Genomic DNA, 20,666 nt, shown 5'->3' with positions numbered 1-20,666 from the left:
AGCCAAGAAATTTCGACGACGTAACCAATGCACGCGTATTGGAGGCTATCAAAATCTATATTCGTCTGACGCACTCGGCCGTATTTCACAGTCAGTCCAAATAATGTCGAATGTTATTGTTAGAGAATGACGTTGGGCAATGACGAGGGTCGTACTTCATAGCAAATTGGAGAAAGGTTGATGGCATAGAATTCCAGATATAGAGAGAAGTTTGCCAAAATCTTCATTTGCTCAAAACAAATCAACACTGGGAAACAACATTGATGGACGCATGTGTCAGCTGTCACCTGCATCATATTCGAATATCATTCGCCATCATTTTGACCACATGTTCACCATATAATCCGAAAGAATTCTAGGAAAAATTCAGAGAGAATCTGAGCGAAGACTTTTGCAACATAACGAAATTTTCACTCTATAGTGGAGTGTGCACTGATATGAAACTTCCTGGCAGATTAAAACTGTATGCCGGACCAAGACTCGAACTCGGGACCTTTGCCTTTTGTGGGCAATTGCTCTACCGACTGAGCTGCCCAAGTACGACTCACAACTCCTTCTCACAGCCACAATTCCGCAAGTGCCTCTTGTCCTACCTTCCTAATTTCACAGAATGTCTTCTGCACACCTAATTCTGCAAGGTGTGCGGGAGAGATTCTGTGAAGTTTAGAAGGTAGGAGACGAGGTACTGTGGAATTGGGGCTGTGGGAACGGGGTGGCTCAGTTGGAAGGACACCTGTCCGTGAAAGGCAAAGGTTCCATGTTTGAGTCTCGGTCTGGCACACAGTTTTAATCTGCCAGGAAGTTTCACATCAGCGCACACTCCACTGCAGAGTGAAACTTTCATTCTGGAAATCTTCCCCGGGCTGTGGCTAAGCCAAAATGTCTCCGCAATATCCTTTCTTCTAGGAGTGCTAGCTGGTCTTGCAAGGTGTGCAGGAGAGCTTCTGTGAAGTGTGGAAGGTAGGAGACGAGGTCCTGGCGCAATTGGAGCTGTGGGGACAGGGTCGTGAGTTATGCTTGGGTAGCTCAGTTAGTAGAGCACTTGCACGCGAAAGTCAAAAGTCCAGAGATCAAGTCCCGGTCCGGCTAAGATGTATTTTCCAAGACGTTTCAAAGTACTATACATGGAATGATACAGCCAAGAAATTTCGACGACGTAACCAATGCACGCGTATTGGAGGCTATCAAAATCTATATTCGTCTGACGCACTCGGCCGTATTTCACAGTCAGTCCAAATAATGTCGAATGTTATTGTTAGAGAATGACGTTGGGCAATGACGAGGGTCGTACTTCATAGCAAATTGGAGAAAGGTTGATGGCATAGAATTCCAGATATAGAGAGAAGTTTGCCAAAATCTTCATTTGCTCAAAACAAATCAACACTGGGAAACAACATTGATGGACGCATGTGTCAGCTGTCACCTGCATCATATTCGAATATCATTCGCCATCATTTTGACCACATGTTCACCATATAATCCGAAAGAATTCTAGGAAAAATTCAGAGAGAATCTGAGCGAAGACTTTTGCAACATAACGAAATTTTCACTCTATAGTGGAGTGTGCACTGATATGAAACTTCCTGGCAGATTAAAACTGTATGCCGGACCAAGACTCGAACTCGGGACCTTTGCCTTTTGTGGGCAATTGCTCTACCGACTGAGCTGCCCAAGTACGACTCACAACTCCTTCTCACAGCCACAATTCCGCAAGTGCCTCTTGTCCTACCTTCCTAATTTCACAGAATGTCTTCTGCACACCTAATTCTGCAAGGTGTGCGGGAGGGATTCTGTGAAGTTTAGAAGGTAGGAGACGAGGTACTGTGGAATTGGGGCTGTGGGAACGGGGTGGCTCAGTTGGAAGGACACCTGTCCGTGAAAGGCAAAGGTTCCATGTTTGAGTCTCGGTCTGGCACACAGTTTTAATCTGCCAGGAAGTTTCACATCAGCGCACACTCCACTGCAGAGTGAAACTTTCATTCTGGAAATCTTCCCCGGGCTGTGGCTAAGCCAAAATGTCTCCGCAATATCCTTTCTTCTAGGAGTGCTAGCTGGTCTTGCAAGGTGTGCAGGAGAGCTTCTGTGAAGTGTGGAAGGTAGGAGACGAGGTCCTGGCGCAATTGGAGCTGTGGGGACAGGGTCGTGAGTTATGCTTGGGTAGCTCAGTTAGTAGAGCACTTGCACGCGAAAGTCAAAAGTCCAGAGATCAAGTCCCGGTCCGGCTCACAGATTTAATCTGTCAGGAAATTTCATTTTGCAACTTGTTCATACTGTTAGCAAAGACAATTCCATCGATTTTTCAGTCAATATTTTCAAGGAGGCTTTGATCGAAATCAAGGACATATGCTTGATCATCAACAACAAAGAACTCATTCAACTTGGCATGATTGCACCAGAATGATTTGCACTTGACCTTTATGATCACGATCTAGTTTGAGAACAGTACCACAATGCTAATCATTTACATGCATTTGTGAAGAAAACAACAAGATCAGATCGGCAGCTGCATGCATCAACGACGAGTCTAAGCACTCAAAGCCACGAGCACACGTCGAGTAGTTTAATTTCACCTTTCCACAGAGTTCAACAATCATAAAACTTATTAGATCAATTTTCTAAATTATTCCAAAATAATTTTGGAAAAAGAGACAAAAAGTACACAATGTTCTCGTAAAAATGGACCAGACACTAGAAGCAATTAGGGAAGGTGTTAATAAGGCAAATAGACAAATAAACAGTGTAAATAAAAGAGTAGACAATGTAGAATCTGAAGTGGATTGTTTGAAGAACTTTGCTGCTACTGAATTACAGCTACTTAACAGATGTGTTGACGTAATCGACGAACGAGTAAAAAGAACAGCACACATTGTCATTGACGAACTCGACAGACGAAAATCAGAGTTGTATAAAGCCCGGTCCAGACGCAACGATCTGTCTGCGCAGACATCGGCGCAAATGTCTGTACATGCAAAAGATCGCTGCAAATGTTGTGTGTTCACACGACACAAACCCCTATCTACTACTCGCCCGCCATCTGTCGGTATAGAAAAGAAATATCAGTGGCAAACGACTACGCTCCCCGTAAACGTCAAAAACTTAATTCAGTTATTTTGAAACATAGAAATGGAGGAAGTTCTGTTGTGGTCTGTGTTCGCAACTTGTGTTGCAAAAAACATCCAGACCAACCGCAGGAAACAGACAAAGCGGTCAAAATGATGTAGACAGTGGCTGCTAAAGCGAAAGCAGTTTTCTCGCATAAATTTACTGCGAGAGTTGCAGGGCGAACCTAACGACTGGCGAAATTATTTGCGGATGGATGTCGGAAATTATAATTCTCTCTTAAAGCTTGTAACCCCTCATATTATGAGAAAAAATACTTGTATAGAGAAGGGCAATTTCTCCTCATGAACGGCTGGCGGTAACATTAAGATTTCTAGCAACAGGAAGGAGCTACAGGGATTTGGAATTTTCAACTGCAATATCGAAACAAGAGTTGAGTGAAATAATACCCGCAATTTCTCAATTAGAGCATTGTATGCTGCTGTCTCTTTGTCTCTGTCACTATATTCTTTACTTTAATCTTCCACAAACATGGGTGGTTTCTATATATTTCAATGAATTCACTTACAAACTCTCGAGAACACTGATGAGTATCAGCCATTTTAATGCCCTGTGCGCACAAATACAAACACTAGACTGAGCAAACAGCTGTTTCGCGCCAGATTTGCGGCGATCTCCTGCCCACACACTCCAACTTGTCTGCGCAGATGTGGTTTGAACCCACAGATTTGAGAGGTTTCGCTCAAACCTCCAACTCCAACTTCCAGGTTTGCACACACCTCAGGTTGGTGCAAATCTTCTGTCCACACGCAATGATCTGTCTGCGCAGATGTGATGTGCGCAGACAGATCGTTGCATGTGGACGGGCCCTAACATACAAACTTATATTGAAACCGAAAAAAATTTCATTGCAAACTAAAATTAAATTCTATACTTGTTTCAGAACAAATTTCTTCAGGAAACAGCAAAGTGAATGAAGTATCAAATAAGCTTCAAACAGTCAACTCTAAAGTTGTAAATCTAGAGACTAATATGTTTAGTAATATATATAGTGGTAATGACATGTTTCAAAACAATTGCAATAACATTATTATGAAAAATTTTCCGGATGATTTTAAACTACACCCTGTCGATTGTTTGTACCAGTGCAAGGACAGCTTAGCACCGGGCATCCAGAACATATGAAAGTGAAATATGCTAAACGATATTTAGACGGAGGAGCTTTATCCGGGGCTAACCGCCCCTCGTGGTCTCGCGGTATCGTTCTCGCTTCCCGTTTTTTTTCAATTAACTTTTCTTCCATTATTTGTACTATACTGAATAGGAAACAAGCATTACTTAGTGGAAAGTGCCAACTACTCATTATTATTATTAGATTTTTTAATGGTTTCCTTTACTTTGTGCCTATAAAATTCTATTGATTACTCACACTATCCTTTCTGCTTCTCTTATGTAATATGACAAAATTTTCTCTCTTCTTCAATTTAGGTATATTCTGTAGTACATGTAAAAAAAGTTTCTTCCACTTCTGCTCCACCTATCATGGTGACGTTTCCCTCATACTGCCCCACTTAACAGTGTATCTAGAGGAAGAGATCAAACCAGAATAGACAATGCGCCTGTGGCATCACAAGTGCATCACATACAGAAACATAAACTCAAAATCAATGCATCGATGCCAAATATAAACTGTTATGCCTGTCCTGCAATGTCTACCCCCTCAAAAAAAAAAAAAGACGACAAATGGCCATGTAAAAGGGTTTAAGGAACAAACAATAAGAGAAAAACGAAAAAGGAAAATATAAAAACGAAAACATATAAAATGACAGTAATATTAACCAATACTAGGAATATAATAGATTAATAGAATAAAATGTCTTTTTTTTAATGTATCGTTGTTAATATATTTAAATAAATATATATGGTTAAAAAAAAAAAAAAAAAAAAAGCTCGGGGTCCCGGGTTCGATTTCCGGCGGGGTCAGGGATTTTTCCTGCCTCGAGATGACTGGGAGTTGTGTCGTCTTCATCATCATCATCATTCATCCCCATTACGGTCGGAGGAAGGCAACAGCAAGCCACCTCCATTAGGACCATGCCTAGTAAGGCGGTGCGGGTCTCCCGCATCGTTCCCCTACGCTCTGTAAAGAAGCATGGGACTTCATTTCCATTTTTTTTTCCAACCAAAATCTTAATGCGGGAATGACATTTGCAGAGTTTGAAAAATTATTTTTAAACAAATTTTGGTCAGAGAGTAAGCAGGCGCGAATAAAATCAGAATTTTTGAATGGAAGTAGATTTCATGAGGGAGAAATAAAAATGCGAGAATTTTGTGAAAAGCAGCTTAGGACTTTAGCACACTTAGATAAAGCACTTGACGAAGTGATCCACAATGACGCGTTGAAACGGTGTTTACCTGACCGTGTTCAGTGGAGTCTTGTTTGCGGACCAGACGACACTAAAGAATTTCCGAAGCACAAAGATAAATTAGATCATGCTTGGGAGAACAATTTTCAGAATTGGGGGTCATCACAACACCACCAGAATAAAAACGGGAACAATAATAACAGATATGATGGTAACAGAAGTAATAATAATTTTAGTAACAACTATCACAACCGGACTAATAATAACAATAATAAATGGTCACGACGGAGGTAATCAAAGGAGAAATGGCAACAGTTCTTGTGAAAATAATAATCAGGAAAACAGGTAAGCACCTGATTGCGAGCCTTTCAGTATGATGTAAAGAACAGTTACAGAAATCAGGGTAGAGATAGAAGAGGAAGGGGAAATTCAGGTCACAGACACCATAATAGACACAATAATTACCAGATAAAAAGAGTTGATTATGATAAAGCATTTGGGACTTCATGCTGACAGAAATGGATGATTATAATACTAAAGTAGAAAATAAGTTTAATCTTAGTACAGATGATTTGACTAACTTATGGTAGCACTGGTCTGGAGCAGGTGACAGAGGATTTAGGATCACTTGCAAAGATTTCACTAAGAAAGACACCATGGTTATAGTGGGTGGACCAGGTAATAGTATTGACAGAGATCTCTGGTACTGTATAGAGTATGACCTGGCAAAGATTGCATCAGCATCAAAGCATACTAGTGTTGAGGCTGTATCTGTTCTTGGGCGCCATGACCGACCTCATTTGAGCTCTTCTGTCAAGAGAGTTAATTTGGAGATGGAACGGCTGCTTCTGTCGGATGCAGGGTCACACTTTGGTGTGGTTCCTGTTGACTCTTTCAATGGGTGGGACTATACTAGGCATGGCCTTCACCTCAACAAATGGAAGGGTAAACTGGCTGGGAAAAGAGCAGAAAAGTTAAAGGGGGGAGGCACTGTCATGACTGATAAAATACCAGTGATTATAGGGTTCAGAAAAGACCCTTTTTTAAGGTAGGGAGGACAGAAAGAAACCAAGTTTTAAGAGGGGTTAGGATTGAGACAAACCTTCAGTTTGAGAAACAAACCAAAAAACATAATTCTAGTTTATTACATCAGCATAAACAGCTGTTGCTCAAGAATTTTCAACAATTAGCAGAAATTTCAACTCTTTCCAATTTTAACCCAGTCAGTATGAAATGTCAGCTATCTTTATTGGTTCAAATGGCTCTGAGCACTATGCAACTTAACTTCTGAGGTCATACGTCGCCTAGAACGTAAAACTAATTAAATCTAACTAACCTAAGGACATCTCACACATTCATGCCCGAGGCAGGATTTGAACCTGCGACCGTAGCAGTCGCTTGGCTCCAGACTGTAGCGCCTATAACCGCACGGCCACTCCGGCCGGCAGCTATCTTTATTGCAACAAAATATTTGAGGACTGAGAAATAAAATAAATGAATTAATTATCTGCATAGATGAATTAGAGTCCTCAAACCCAGCTGACATAATCTGCCTCTCCGTACATCATGTGACCACAAGTATAGAACTTTTAAGTGTTACAGGATTTAGGTTACCATCTCACTTTTGTACAGCAGAAATGGAGAAAGGAGGAGTTGCCACATTCATCAAGAACAGTCATAAATTTAAGAACATAGACACTCATAAATTTTGCCTAGAAATATGGAAGCATGTGCAAAAGAAGTAGAATTTCACAAAAAATCCTTCATAATATTAAGTGTATATCGAGCACTTGCAGGTAACTTTAATCCGCTCATAAACCGCCTTGAAGATGTACTGGTCCATTTAACAACCAAAAACAAAGAAATGTTGTTGTTGTTGTTGTTGTTGTTGTGGTCTTCAGTCCCTAGACTGGTTTGAAGCAGCTCTCCATGCTACCCTATCCTGTGCAACCTTCTTCATCTCCCAGTACTTACTGCAATCTACATCCTTCTGAATCTGCTTAGTGTATTCATCTCTTGGTCTCCCTCTACGATTTTTACCCTCCACGCTGCTCTCCAATGCTAAATTTGTGATCCTTTGATGCCTCAGAGCATGTCCTACTAACCGGTCCATTCTCTTTGTCACGTTGTGCCACAAGCTCCTCTTCTTCCCAATTCTATTCAATACTTCAACATTAGTTATATGATCTACCCATCTAATCTCCAGCATTCTTCTGTAGCACCACATTTTGAAAGCTTCTATTCTCTTCTTGTCCAAACTATTTACCATCCATGTTTGACTTCCATACAAATACATTCAGAAACGACTTCCTGACACTTAAATCTATACTCGATGTTAACAAATTTCTCTTCTTCAGAAACGCTTTCCTTGCCATTGCCAGTCTACATTATACATTCAGAAACGACTTCCTGACACTTAAATCTATACTCGATGTTAACAAATTTCTCTTCTTCAGAAACGCTTTCCTTGCCATTGCCAGTCTACATTATATATCTTCTCTGCTTCAACCATCATCAGTTATGTTGCTCCCCAAATAGCAAAACTCCTTAACTACGTTAAGTGTCTCATTTCCTAATCTAATTCCCTCAGCATCACCCGACTTAATTCGACTACATTCCATTATCCTCATTTTGCTTTTGTTGATGTTCATCTTATATCCTCCTTTCAAGACACTGTCCATTCCGTTCAGCTGCTCTTCCAAGTCCTTTGCTGTCTCTGATAGAATTACAGTGTCAGCGGCGAACCTCAATGTTTTTATTTCTTCTCCATGGATTTTAATACCAACTCCGAATTTGTCTTTTGTTTCTTTTACTGCTTGCTCAATATACAGATAGAATAACATCGGGGAGAGGCTACAACTCTGTCTCACTCCCTTCCCAACCACTGTTTCCCTTTCATGCCCCTCAACTCTTATAACTGCCATCTGGTTTCTGAACAAACTGTAAATAGCCTTTCGCTCCCTGTATTTTACCCCTGCCACCTTTAGAATTTGAAAGAGAGTATTCCAGTCAACATTGTCAAAAGGTTTCTCAAAGTCTACAAATGCTAGAAACGTAGGTTTGCCTTTCCTTAATCTTTCTTCTAAGATACGTCGCAAGGTCAGTTTTGCCTCACGTGTTCCAATATTTCTACGGGATCCAAACTGATCTTCCCTGAGGTCGGCTTCTACCATTTTTTCCATTCGTCTGTAAAGAATTCGTGTTAGTATTTTGCAGCTGTGACTTATTAAACTGATAGTTTGGTAATTTTCACATCTGTCAACACCTTCTTTCTTTGGGATTGGAATTATTATATTCTCCTTGGAGTCTGAGGGTATTTCGCCTGTCTCATATATCTTGCTCATGAGATGGTAGAGTTTTGTCAGGACTGGCTCTCCCAAGGCACTCAGTAGTTCTAATGGAATGTTGTCTACTCCGGGGGCCTTGTTTCGACTCAGGTCTTTCAGTGCTCTGTCAAACTCTTCACACAGTATCGTATCTCCCATTTCATCTCCATCTACATCCTCTTCCATTTCCATAATATTGTCCTCAATTACATCACCCTTGTATAGACCCCCTATATACTCCTTCCACCTTTCTGCTTTCCCTTCTTTGCTTAGAACTGGGTGTTCATCTGAGCTCTTGATATTCATACAAGCGGTTCTCTTGTCTCCAAAGGTTTCTTTAATTTTCCTGTAGGCAGTATCTATCTTACCTCTTGTGAGATAAGCCTCTACATCCTTACATTTGTCCTCTAGCCATCCCTGCTTAGCCATTTTGCACTTCCTGTCTATATCATTTTTCAGACGTTTGTATTCCTTTTTGCCTGCTTCATTTACTGCATTTTTATATCTTCTCCTTGCATCAATTAAATTCAATATTTCTTCTGTTACCCACGGATTTCTACTAGTCCTCGTCTTTTTACCTACTTGATCCTCTGCTGCCTTCACTACTTCATCCCTCCTCTTCTACTGTACTTCTTTCCTCCATTCCTGTCAATTGTTCCCTTATGCTCTCCCTGAAACTCTGTACAACCTCTGGTTTAGTCAGTTTATCCAGGTCCCATCTCCTTAAATTCCCACCTTTTTGCAGTTTCTTCAGTTTTAATCTACAGTTCATAACCAATAGATTGTGGTCAGAGTCCACATCTGCCCCTGGAAATGTCTTACAATTTAAAACCTGGTTCCTAAATCTCTGTCTTACCATTATATAATCTATCTGATACCTTCTAGTATCTCCAGGATTCTTCCGTGTATAAAATCTTCTTTCATGAGTCTTAAATCAAGTGTTAGCTATGATTAAGTTATGCTCTGTGCAAAACTTTACCAGGCGGCTTCCTCTTTCATTTCTTAGCCCCAATCCATATTCACCTGCTATGTTTCCTTCTCTCCCTTTTCCTACTCTCGAATTCCGGTCACCCATGACTATTAGATTTTCGTCTCCCTTCACTACCTGAATAATTTCTTTTATCTCATCATACATTTCATCAATTACTTCATCATCTGCAGAGCTAGTTGGCATATAGACTTCTACTACTGTAGTAGGTGTGGGCTTCGTGTCTATCTTGGCCACAATAATGCGTTCACTGTGCTGTTTGCAGTAGCTTACCGGCACTCCTATTTTTTTTAATTCATTATTAAACCTACTCCTGCATTACCCTTATTTAATTTTGTATTTATAACCCTGTATTCACCTGACCAAAAGTCTTGTTCCTCCGGCCACCAAACTTCACTAATTCCCACTACATCTAACTTTAACCTGTACATTTCCCTTTTTAAATTTTCTAACCTACCTGCCCGATTAAGGGATCTGACATTCCACGCTCCGATCAGTAGAACGCCAGTTTTCTTTTTCCTGATAATGACGTCCTCTTGAGTAGTCCCCGCCCGGAGATCCGAATGGGGGACTATTTTACCTCCGGAATATTTTACCCAAGAGGATGCCATCATCATTTAACCATACAGTAAAGTTGCATGCCCTCGGGAAAAATTACGGCTGTAGTTTCCCCTTGCTTTCAGCCGTTCGCAGTACCAGCACAGCAAGGCCGTTTTGGTTAGTGTTACAAGGCCAGATCAGTCAATCATCCAGACTGTTGCCCCTGCACTACTGAAAAGGGTGCTGCCCCTCTTCAGGAACCATACGTTTGTCTGGCCTCTCAAACAGATACCCCTCTGTTGTGGTTGCACCTACAGTACAGCCATCTGTACTGCTGAGGCATGCAAGCCTCCCTACCAACGGCAAGGTCCTGGGTTCATGGGGGGGACAAAGAAATAGTGGTTGCTGGTGTCTTCAATGTAGATTTCCTTAAAGACTCTCCCAATAAGAACCTATTTGAGGTAGTAACACTATCATTCAAATTAATTCCTACTGTAAAGTGCCCCACTAGGGTAGCCAATTGCTCACAAACAGCCATTGGTAATATCTTTATAGAAAAGTCCAATTAACAAAATTATATTACAAAACCAATAGTCAATGGCCTCTCAGACCATGACATGCAGTTTCTTCTGTTAAATGTTAACACTGAACAGGATATAAAATTTGTTAAATCTGAGTTCAAGAGGGTAATCAATAACCCAAAAATTTAATATTTTAGGACACTCCTCAGAGACATTCACTGGAGTGATGTTTACAGTGCTCATGGCATGAATGAAAAGTATAACACTTTTGCTAATAAGTGCTTACATTATTTGAACACTGTTTCCCCCCAAAACTAACCAAGGTTAAAGCAAAGTCTATAAAGAAGCCATGGATTACTCAAGGAATAGAGGCAACTTGGGGAGGGGAGGGGAGGGGAGGGGAGGGGGGGGGGGGCATACAAACTGTTTCTGTCAGTCTGAATCAGTTCTGATGTTGATGCTATAGCACATTAAAAGAAATATTGCCAAATGTTAAAGATTGTAATACAGACATCAAAGCAAATATTCATTAGATAAAAAATTGCAGGCAACTGGTATATTTTGTGATGTGTCACAGGCATTTGACTGTGTAAATCACAATATCCTTTTAAGTAAATTACAGTGTTTTGATGTAATAGGAAATGCTGCAAAATGGTTCAAATCTTATATCTCTGGCAGGAAACAAAGGGTATTATTAGGAAAGAGACATGTATTAAGCTATCTGGCATCATCCATCTTAAGGGCCCTTACTTTTTCTTGTGTATATCAATGACCTTTCACCAGTAACATTACCAGATGCCAAGTTTGTTATGTTTGCCGATGATACAAACAATGCAATAAATAGCAAATCAAGTGTAGTCTGAGGAAGATTGGCTAATAAAATATTTGTGGACATTAATCACTGGTTCCTAGCCAATTCTTTGTCAATAAACTCTGAAAAAACACACTACATGCGATTCAGAACTTGTAAGGGGTGTCCCACGAGTATATGCCTAACATACAATGACAAGCAGATAGAAGAAGTGGACAGTATTAAATTCTTGGGATTACAGCTTGATAATAAATTCAACTCGAGGAGCACACCACAGAAGTGCTGAAGCGTCAAATCTCTATTTGCAATGCGAACTGTGTCAGACATAGAGGACACAAAAATAAAAAAGCTGGCATACTATGGTTACTTTCATTCGATAATGTCATATGGGATTATTTTTTTGGGTAATTCATCAAGCCAAGCTAAAATTTTCTGGGAAAAGAAGAAGAAGAAGAAGAAGAAGAAGAAGAAGAAGTGGGAGTTACATGTGGTGTGAACTCAAGAACATCCTGCAGAAGCCTGTTTAGGGAATTAGGGATACTAACTACTGCTTCCCAATATATTTATTCCTTAATGAAATTTATCATTAAAAATATATCACTTTTTCAAACCAACAGTTTTCCACAGCAAACAGCTCAGTTCATGGAATCAGTACTAGAAATAAGAATAATCTTCACAAGGATTTAAAGTCACTTACTCTTGTACAAAAAGGTGTGCATTATTCAGGAACACACATTTTCAATAACTTGTCAGCGCCCATAAATAGCTTAACAACCAATGAAATTCAGTTTAAGAGAAGCCTAAAGGACCTGTGGAAGGTACATTAGCTTATTTGTTTCAATTGTAAATATTTGTCATGTATTATTGTTTTTCTGATACGTTCTACATCCTGGAAAGCCTCCTCACTACGGATCAACTGGAATGAAAGTACATCTAATCTAGTCTAAAAAAAGATAGCACATGCTTGAATATTAAGCTCGTGAAGATAAGCAATTAATTCTATAATAACTGTCGATTAAGTTAATATGACACTGTAACGAAGTTAATTAGAGTCTGTTTTATATTATTTATTGAAAGTTTCACTCGTTTCAAAGTATTTCTCGAAAAAAAAAAAAAAAATAAAATAAAATAAAAAATAAAAAAAATAATAAAAAAAAACATAACGGCCGGTTTCCGCATACTTTAGATGTAGGTTTACATACAAATTTAAGACATTTCTGTAAGTATTAACTGAAGAATTTAGGTTGTTTTCATTGCAATTAAAGGTTTTAAGTTCTATCTTTTATTTCCTTTCAAAACGAGTAAAGTATGTGTCGTGCATACACGATCTTAGGCCAAATTTTTTGGGTATCCAAGTTTTGATTTTTAACATTAGTTTAACTGCATTACATTACTATTTTAATAGTATATTTGTATATTAGTGTTCCACATAACTTTAGTGACTTTTGTGATCTGTAGTTAATATAAAATTACTGTCATTTCCTAGATAATCTTTGTAAAAAATATTGCAAATAACCATGAGCGAGAAGTGTTTGAGCTGCCGTAGGAAAGTCAGTTCTGCAGTTCTGTGCAGCTGTTGTGGAGATGGTTACATTGGGGTGAATGTAGTAGCATAGGAATTGGGGAAGTAAATGAGTCTCTTCCATGTTATTGCAGATTATGTTCAAGGGATAGGAAAGTAGTGGAACAGGAAGGGAAGATTAGAGCCCTTCAGGCTGAACTGGATAGTGCTACAGAGGAACTGATGAGGTTAAGGGGGGAGGAGGGTGAAGACAGGTGGGAAGTGTTTGCAAGGAACAGGGGCCACAGGAAGAGAACAGTATCAGACAGTTTCATCATTGGCACAAACAACGGATTTGCCTTGCTACCTCAGTCAGCTAAGGAAGAGGCTCAACTAGATGTAAGTGTAGTCAGCACTCAACAGACTTTCACCAGGAAACCAACTGTTGCAAAAAAAGAAGAAAGTAGGAGGAAAGTTCTGTTGTTAGGTTGTAGCCATGGAAGAGGTGTGGGCCAGATCTTGCAGGAAAAATTAGGTGACAGGTACCAGGTCACAAGTATTTTCAAGCCCAGTGCATGTCTTAGCCAAGTGATAGAGGATGTAGGATCATTGTGCAAGGGTTTTACAAAGCAGGACCATGTTGTGGTAGTGGGTGGAGCAGGAAACAGTATTGATAGGGATCAGGGCTACAATATTGAGTGTGACTTGGTAAAAATAGCATCTGCGACAAAGCATAAAAATGTTGGCTTGGTTCCTGCTTTCATGCGGTATGACTGGCCCCAATTGAGCAGCTCTGTCAGGGTGGTCAATATGGAGCTAGATCAACTGATTCAGTCAGCTACTTGTCAGGCATAGATTTGATTCCTGTTGATGGTATTGGTAGGTGGGACTTCACAAGACATGGCCTGCATCTCAGTAGGAAAGGGAAGGGTAAACTGGCTGGGATGATAGCAAAATCTTTAAGGGGGAGCACTGAAACTCATGGGAGTACTTTTATAGGCTAAGATCAGCGTCCAATCATCCTACATTGATTGAAATTAAGCTTAATGGGAAGTTCAGGCAGACAGGTACTAGAGATGTGAAAATATCACAATATTCTGATAACAGTACAGTGAAAAATAATGTTAGTATGTCACAAGATTCACTTAAAAGCACAGTGAAAAATAATGTTACCGGTAATATATTGCATCAGAATATCAGGGGATTAAAAAACAAAGTAGATCAGCTTTTTGTATGTTTGTGTATTGCATGTTCTGTTATTAATAAGTATCGGAAGGAAGACATGGGTTGGCCCAAAATTGCGAAACTGAAATCGCTTCATGGCGCTAGTACCTCGTCTTACAAATCGCGAGGGCCAATACAAAGACTTTGCTACTGCAAATTGCGCGCCGTGGAGGGCATAACGTGCATAAACTATAAAACTGTATACAATTTCGCGTGTGTAAAGGTAGATCCAAGGCGAAAACTATGGTGTTGCAGAAGATGTAATGAATATGGCCTAGACAAAGCACTACAGAAGAGCGACTGCAAAGTCGAAATTATTGCTATGCTATTAGAAGAGGTACATGTCTTGAAATACAAATATACCAATAACAATCAATGTGAGTATGAAGGAAACAGTGATCTTGTAATTCATAAAACCAGCGGTAACAAATATTATACCAACTGTAAACAAATGCGCGAAAATCGCTAAAAGTGGTATAGCATGTGTAAAATGTTAAGCAAAATTTCACTTTCGATGCGCAAAGGTGGACTGCTCATTGAAAGGAAATGAGAAGTTTACAAAAACGTCGAAGTGTAATATGTGTAGGCCTACCGATATAGTAAGCAGGGCTGCAAATATCCTGCTAACAAACAGATTTGAAGTGCTCGACGTAGACAGTAACGATGATGCTCTTGAAGCTCATAGAGAACATTCTCAATCATCGAATGCTACAGTAACTCTTCCTGAAATCACTACCGCTTCTGAACTTCAGCAAGGAGATCTTCAAATTCCGTGTGATGCTGCTGTTCCTGTTCTGAAAACCATCTGTCAACATGAATCGCATTATAGTATTCCGAGAAAGCTTATGATTCTTGCCGATAGTCACGGTCAAGAGATTGCTTCTCGTATAAATGAAGTTGCTGAAACTATGAAGGCAACAGGATTTGTCAAGCCTGGAGGATCTCTCTCTCAAATATGTACGTATATACATTCAGAGGAAATCGGTAAGTTGTCGTCCAAGGATTTCATTGTACTACTTGGTGTCTCTAATGATGTGTACCGTAATGAAACATCAGTAGCCTGCCAAGAACTAAAGAGGTGCTTGTGATATTTAGGACACACAAATGTAATATATGTAAACATTCCACAGAGGTACGACTTACATCAGTCGTCTTGTGTGATCAGAGAGATCAAACTTGCAAATGAACAGCTTTCAAACTTATATAAACAGTTTAAAAATTTAAATGTTCTAGATGTAAGCGGTGTTGGTCGAAGAACCATTCCTCACATGGGCTTCATTTGAACAGTCTTGGGAAAAGGTTCCTAGCACAAAAACTAATTGAAAGAAGCACAGGCAATAAAAAAAAAGATTCAAATGGCTCTGAGCACTATGGGACTTAACATCAGAGGTCATCAGTCCCCTAGAACTTAGAACTACTTAAACCTAACTAACCTAAGGACATCACACGCATCCATGCCCGAGGCAGGATTCGAACCTGCGACAGTAGCGGTCGGCGGTTCCAGAATGAAGCGCCTAGAACCGCTCGGCCACACTGGCCGGTGCACAGGCAATAGTTTTACTACAAATTAAACAGTAATGACAAAATGAGTTTCATTGCCAACCACAGAAGAGAAAAATACGAGGGTTGCCCAGTAAATAATGCCCCATATTTTTTTTCTCCGAAATAAAAAATATTAGAAATGTGACACTTTAGGTGCGAGTTATTTGAAGTTTCCCGCGTGTGTACGCGAAGTTTCAATTTCCTCCGACAGAGAGCGGTGGTGTAGGAATGTTCTAAAATGGCGTCTGCAGGTGACATCCGTCATAAACAACGTGCAGTGATTGAATTTCTCGTAGCAGAGGAAGAAACCGTGGACAATATTCATAAACGCTTGTGCAAAGTCTACGGAACATCTGCAGTCGATAGGAGTACTGTTGGTCGCTGGGCACAGAGGGTGAAAGCATCAGAGGGCGGTGCTGCGGAGCTCCGAGATTTGCCGCGGTCGGGAAGGCCTCCCACGGCTGTCACGCCTGACATGTTGCAGCGGGCTGATGTTCTCATTCGACGGGATCGACGCATTACGACTCGACAGAGGCTTATGTCAAAACATTAGACAAACTTAAGCAGCGCTTCCGGCGCCTTGGGCGTCATGTTAACCCACAGGATGTTTTGAATCAGCATGATAACGCTCGTCCTCACACAAGTTTGAGGACTTGTGAACACATCGCGAAACTGGGTTGGATAGTGTTACCCCATCCACCCTACAGCCCCGATTTGGCTCCTTCAGACTTTCACTTGTTTGGGCCAATGAAGAATTTCATTCATGGAAGACGTTTTGCCGATGACGAAGAAGTGATTCACGAAGTGACAACCTGGCTCCGTAGGCAGAGTACAGATTTTTACCGGCAGGGAATACACGCTCTTGTGTGTCGCTGGAAAAAGGCCGTCGAACTTGAAGGAGATTATGTGGAAAAATAAACCAAGTAGACAAAAGATCAGTCTTTCACATATGTAAATTTGATTGTTGTGGAATAAATACTTCTGGAGAAAAAAAATATGGGGCATTATTTACTGGGCAACCCTCGTAGTGATATTTTTCCGCAGCAACACATTTCAGTAATAATCAACACTCCAATAGGACCTTTTTTAGGCTAAAGAACAGAAGAGAGAACAGTGTAAATGTTGTACCTTTTGATAAGTTAACTTGTGTGAAAACTAACATTAAGGAGCCAGTCATTTGAATAAAAAAGAAGAGCTGCTGCTTCCTCTGCAAGAAACAGCTGACATAGACGGAATTATTCCTGATGTGCTCTGCTTAACTGAACATCACTTGGAAGCCACAGAAATTAATCAGCTACATTTAAATAGTTATAAAATTGGGTCTTCATACTGTCGGAGGAACTTAAGACAAGGCGGAGTAGCAATTTACACACACAATACTATTATGTCACAAGTTAATTATGTATTTAATACTGTATTGAACAGCACTTTGAATGTTGTGCACTCAAATTAGAGCTTGAAACACAGTTCCTGATTATAGTGACAGTTTACAGGGCACCTATGGGAAACATTCAAAAATTTCTCTCTCAGCTAGAAACAGTTCTTACTAAACTTTATAGAAACAATAGTAATGTCATCGCATGTGGTGACTTCAACATAAACTTACTCACAAAAATAACAATCAGAAACTACTAGAATCACTACTGTTAACCTTCAATCTGCTCCCCATGATCTCATTCCCAACAAGAGTACATGGGCACAGCAAGACCCTGACTGATAATCTGTTCGTAGATCCCACAAATTACAATGAAGTGATGACACGGGCAGTAACAAATGGTCTGTCTGATCACAATGGTCAAATGACAACCCTAAAACTAGCCAGCAGAAAAACAGCACATTGCCATTCTAACCATGTTAAACATGTTAGAACAATAAATAATGAATCTACTTGTTTGTTAAGAAATAGTTCACGCCATGAACAATTGGAGGAAGTACACCAGGCTGACACAGTGAATGAGAAGTTCAACTCTTTCCTGAACTTATTCCTTAAACATTTTGAAGCTTCTTTCCCTCAAAGACAGATTAAAATCAAACCAACCTGTAGTAAAGGGAAAGAGTGGCTAACTATTGGCATAAAAATATCTGTATGTACAACAAAGGACTAGTACAGACCCAGCAGTAAAGTTACATTACAAGAAATACTGTGAGATTCTGACAATTTTAATCAATAAGGCCAAACAGTTGCACTGTGCACAAAAAATGAAATAAAAACCATATAGCACATCATAAAAAGTGAGACAAATAGGAACATAAAACCTGACAATAATAAACAGAAAGTTGCAGCGTCAGATTTCAACAATTTTTTTCTCACTATAGCTGAAATACAGAGAACCATAATAAACAGTCTCACACAGAAGCTATTGAACTACTCAATCACATGCAAATAACTTCTAAAGTAGCACTTCATTTCAGAAGTACAACCCCTAAAGAAATTGAAAAAACAATAAAATTACTCAAAAACTCATATTCCTATGGATACCATGGTATATCAAGTAGGATTTTAAAATCATGTGCAGACTTCATCAGTTATATATTGTGCTATTTGTGTAACCAATCTATGGAAACTGGTGTGTTCTCAGATAGATTACAACATGCAGTAGTAATGTGGTGCAAGGGATGAAATATCCAACTATCGACCCATCTCTCTGCTGCCAGTGTTCTCTAAGGTATTTGAGAGAATAGTGTATGATAGGATTTATAGTCACACTACACAAAATGGTTTACTGGCTCCTACACAGTTCAGCTTTTGTAAGGGCTCCTCCACAGACAGAGCTATATTTAACCTAACAGCTGAAATTTTAGGTGAACTAAATTACAAAAGGTATCCAATGGGGATACTTTGTGACGTTGCCAAGGCATTTGATTGTGTAGATCACAACACACTCTTAGCTTCCACATTATGGCATTGAAGACAAATCTTTGACTTGGATAGAATCATACTTACAGAACAGGAAGCAAAGGGTTGTCTTAATGGGGACAAGTACAACATTAAAATCAGACTGGGGAAATATAAAGTATGGAGTCCTGCAGGGCTCGATTCTTGGGCCACTAATTTTCCTGATCTACATTGATGATCTACCAATCACAATTAATAACAGAGCAAAAATAGTAATATTTGCCAGCAATACAAGTATCCTCCTAAAAGGACCCAACTCCACAATGCAGGATACAGCCATGACAGTCTCTACTCAAGTACACAAACGGTTCACTGCGAATAGCCTAACCTTAAATCTTTCAAAAACCAATATGATACAGTTTCTGACAAAAAATAAAGTTCCTGAAATACATGTTAACAATCACAAAATTAATGAAACCACACATATAAAATTCCTAGGTATTTAGATAGACAGGACGTAAGATGGAAAGAACAAATTGATCAGCTAGTCTAGAAACGTAGCTCATCGTGCTTTGTACTAAGAGCTCTCCATCAGTTAGTGGACAGAGAAATAATGTTGCTGTCATATTTTGCATATTTCCATTCTGTTCTCTCCTACGGCATAATCTTCTGGGGAAATGCGGCACGTGTTGAAAAAGTCTTCAGAATACAAAAATGAACAGTGAGGCTAATATGTGGGGTCCCTAATGGGGCATCTTGCAGAGGTCTCTTCAAATCTCTCAGTATACTTACCTTCACACATCAGTATGTATACTCACTGATGTTATTTGTAGTCAACAACAGGGAACTGTTTCAGAAAAATTGTGACATCCACAACCATGACACAAGACAGGTGAAACATTTTTACCAAGGCTCTGCAACTCTCACTAAAGTACATAGGGCAGTTACTGAGTCAGGTGTAAAGGTCTTCAATAAGCTCCCTAACAATACAAAAAAGGAAATAAATAATGTACAGGTTTTCGAAAGGAAACTAAAATTATTTCTCATCAAACAAACTTTCTATAAAATGAATGAATACTTGGAGTTATAAGGTGTAAGAGTGGAGGAAACTGCCTAAGAAAAGCGCTCCCTTAAAGATATAGTGTGATGCTGTTGCTTGTAGTTTAACTGAAATTGTGGTGATAAAGTGTAAATTTATCTATGTCATTACGAGAAAATGTGAACTCCCATGTATCCCACTCTCTTGAGCATTCACTTAAACCTCTTCTTAAGGAATGCAGTTAAAATTTGTATTCAATCCAAACCACGACCATGAAGCAAATTTACCTGCTTATATATGTCATTAGCATAAAAATGTGCACTGTATCTTATTCTACTATTTTAAACAGTCACTTAAACTGTTTTTAGCATAATGCAGGCTTTAATACTGCATGCAAGTAATTGTTCTTGTTAAATAAACAAATGTCTGGTCAATGTGATGTATAAGTGTTCATGTACTTCTGTAATTGTATCAATTGACTTGTCCTATATTACTTGTCCACTGGCCGTATAATATGTAATCAACAGGACCAAATAAATAAATAAATAATTAGAAAATGAGGTGGAATAGATATACGACTTAGAAAATGAGGGTGGAATATTATACTATGCCTGTCTGAACATCATATAGTCACACATATGGAAATGGTAAATGTAGGTGGATATAAGCTTTCAGCACATGTAAGTAGAGACACTATGGAGAGAGGAGGAGTTGCCATATATGCTAAAATCAGTCATAGTGTGAAAAATTTGGAAACTAAAAAATTTTGCGTAGAGCAACATGTAGAATCATGTGCATGTGAGCTTAAATTAAATAATGGCACTTATATAATTGTAGCCTTGTATAGTTCCTCATTGGGAAACTTTCAACTATTTTTGAAAAACTTGGATTCTTTGTTGTGCTACCTGTCAG

Source organism: Schistocerca serialis, chromosome 8, assembly GCF_023864345.2.
Source record: "Schistocerca serialis cubense isolate TAMUIC-IGC-003099 chromosome 8, iqSchSeri2.2, whole genome shotgun sequence".
NCBI classification, from domain to species: domain Eukaryota; kingdom Metazoa; phylum Arthropoda; class Insecta; order Orthoptera; family Acrididae; genus Schistocerca; species Schistocerca serialis.
The sequence above is the reverse complement of the archived record's forward strand: the minus strand, read 5'-3'. Positions refer to the sequence as shown.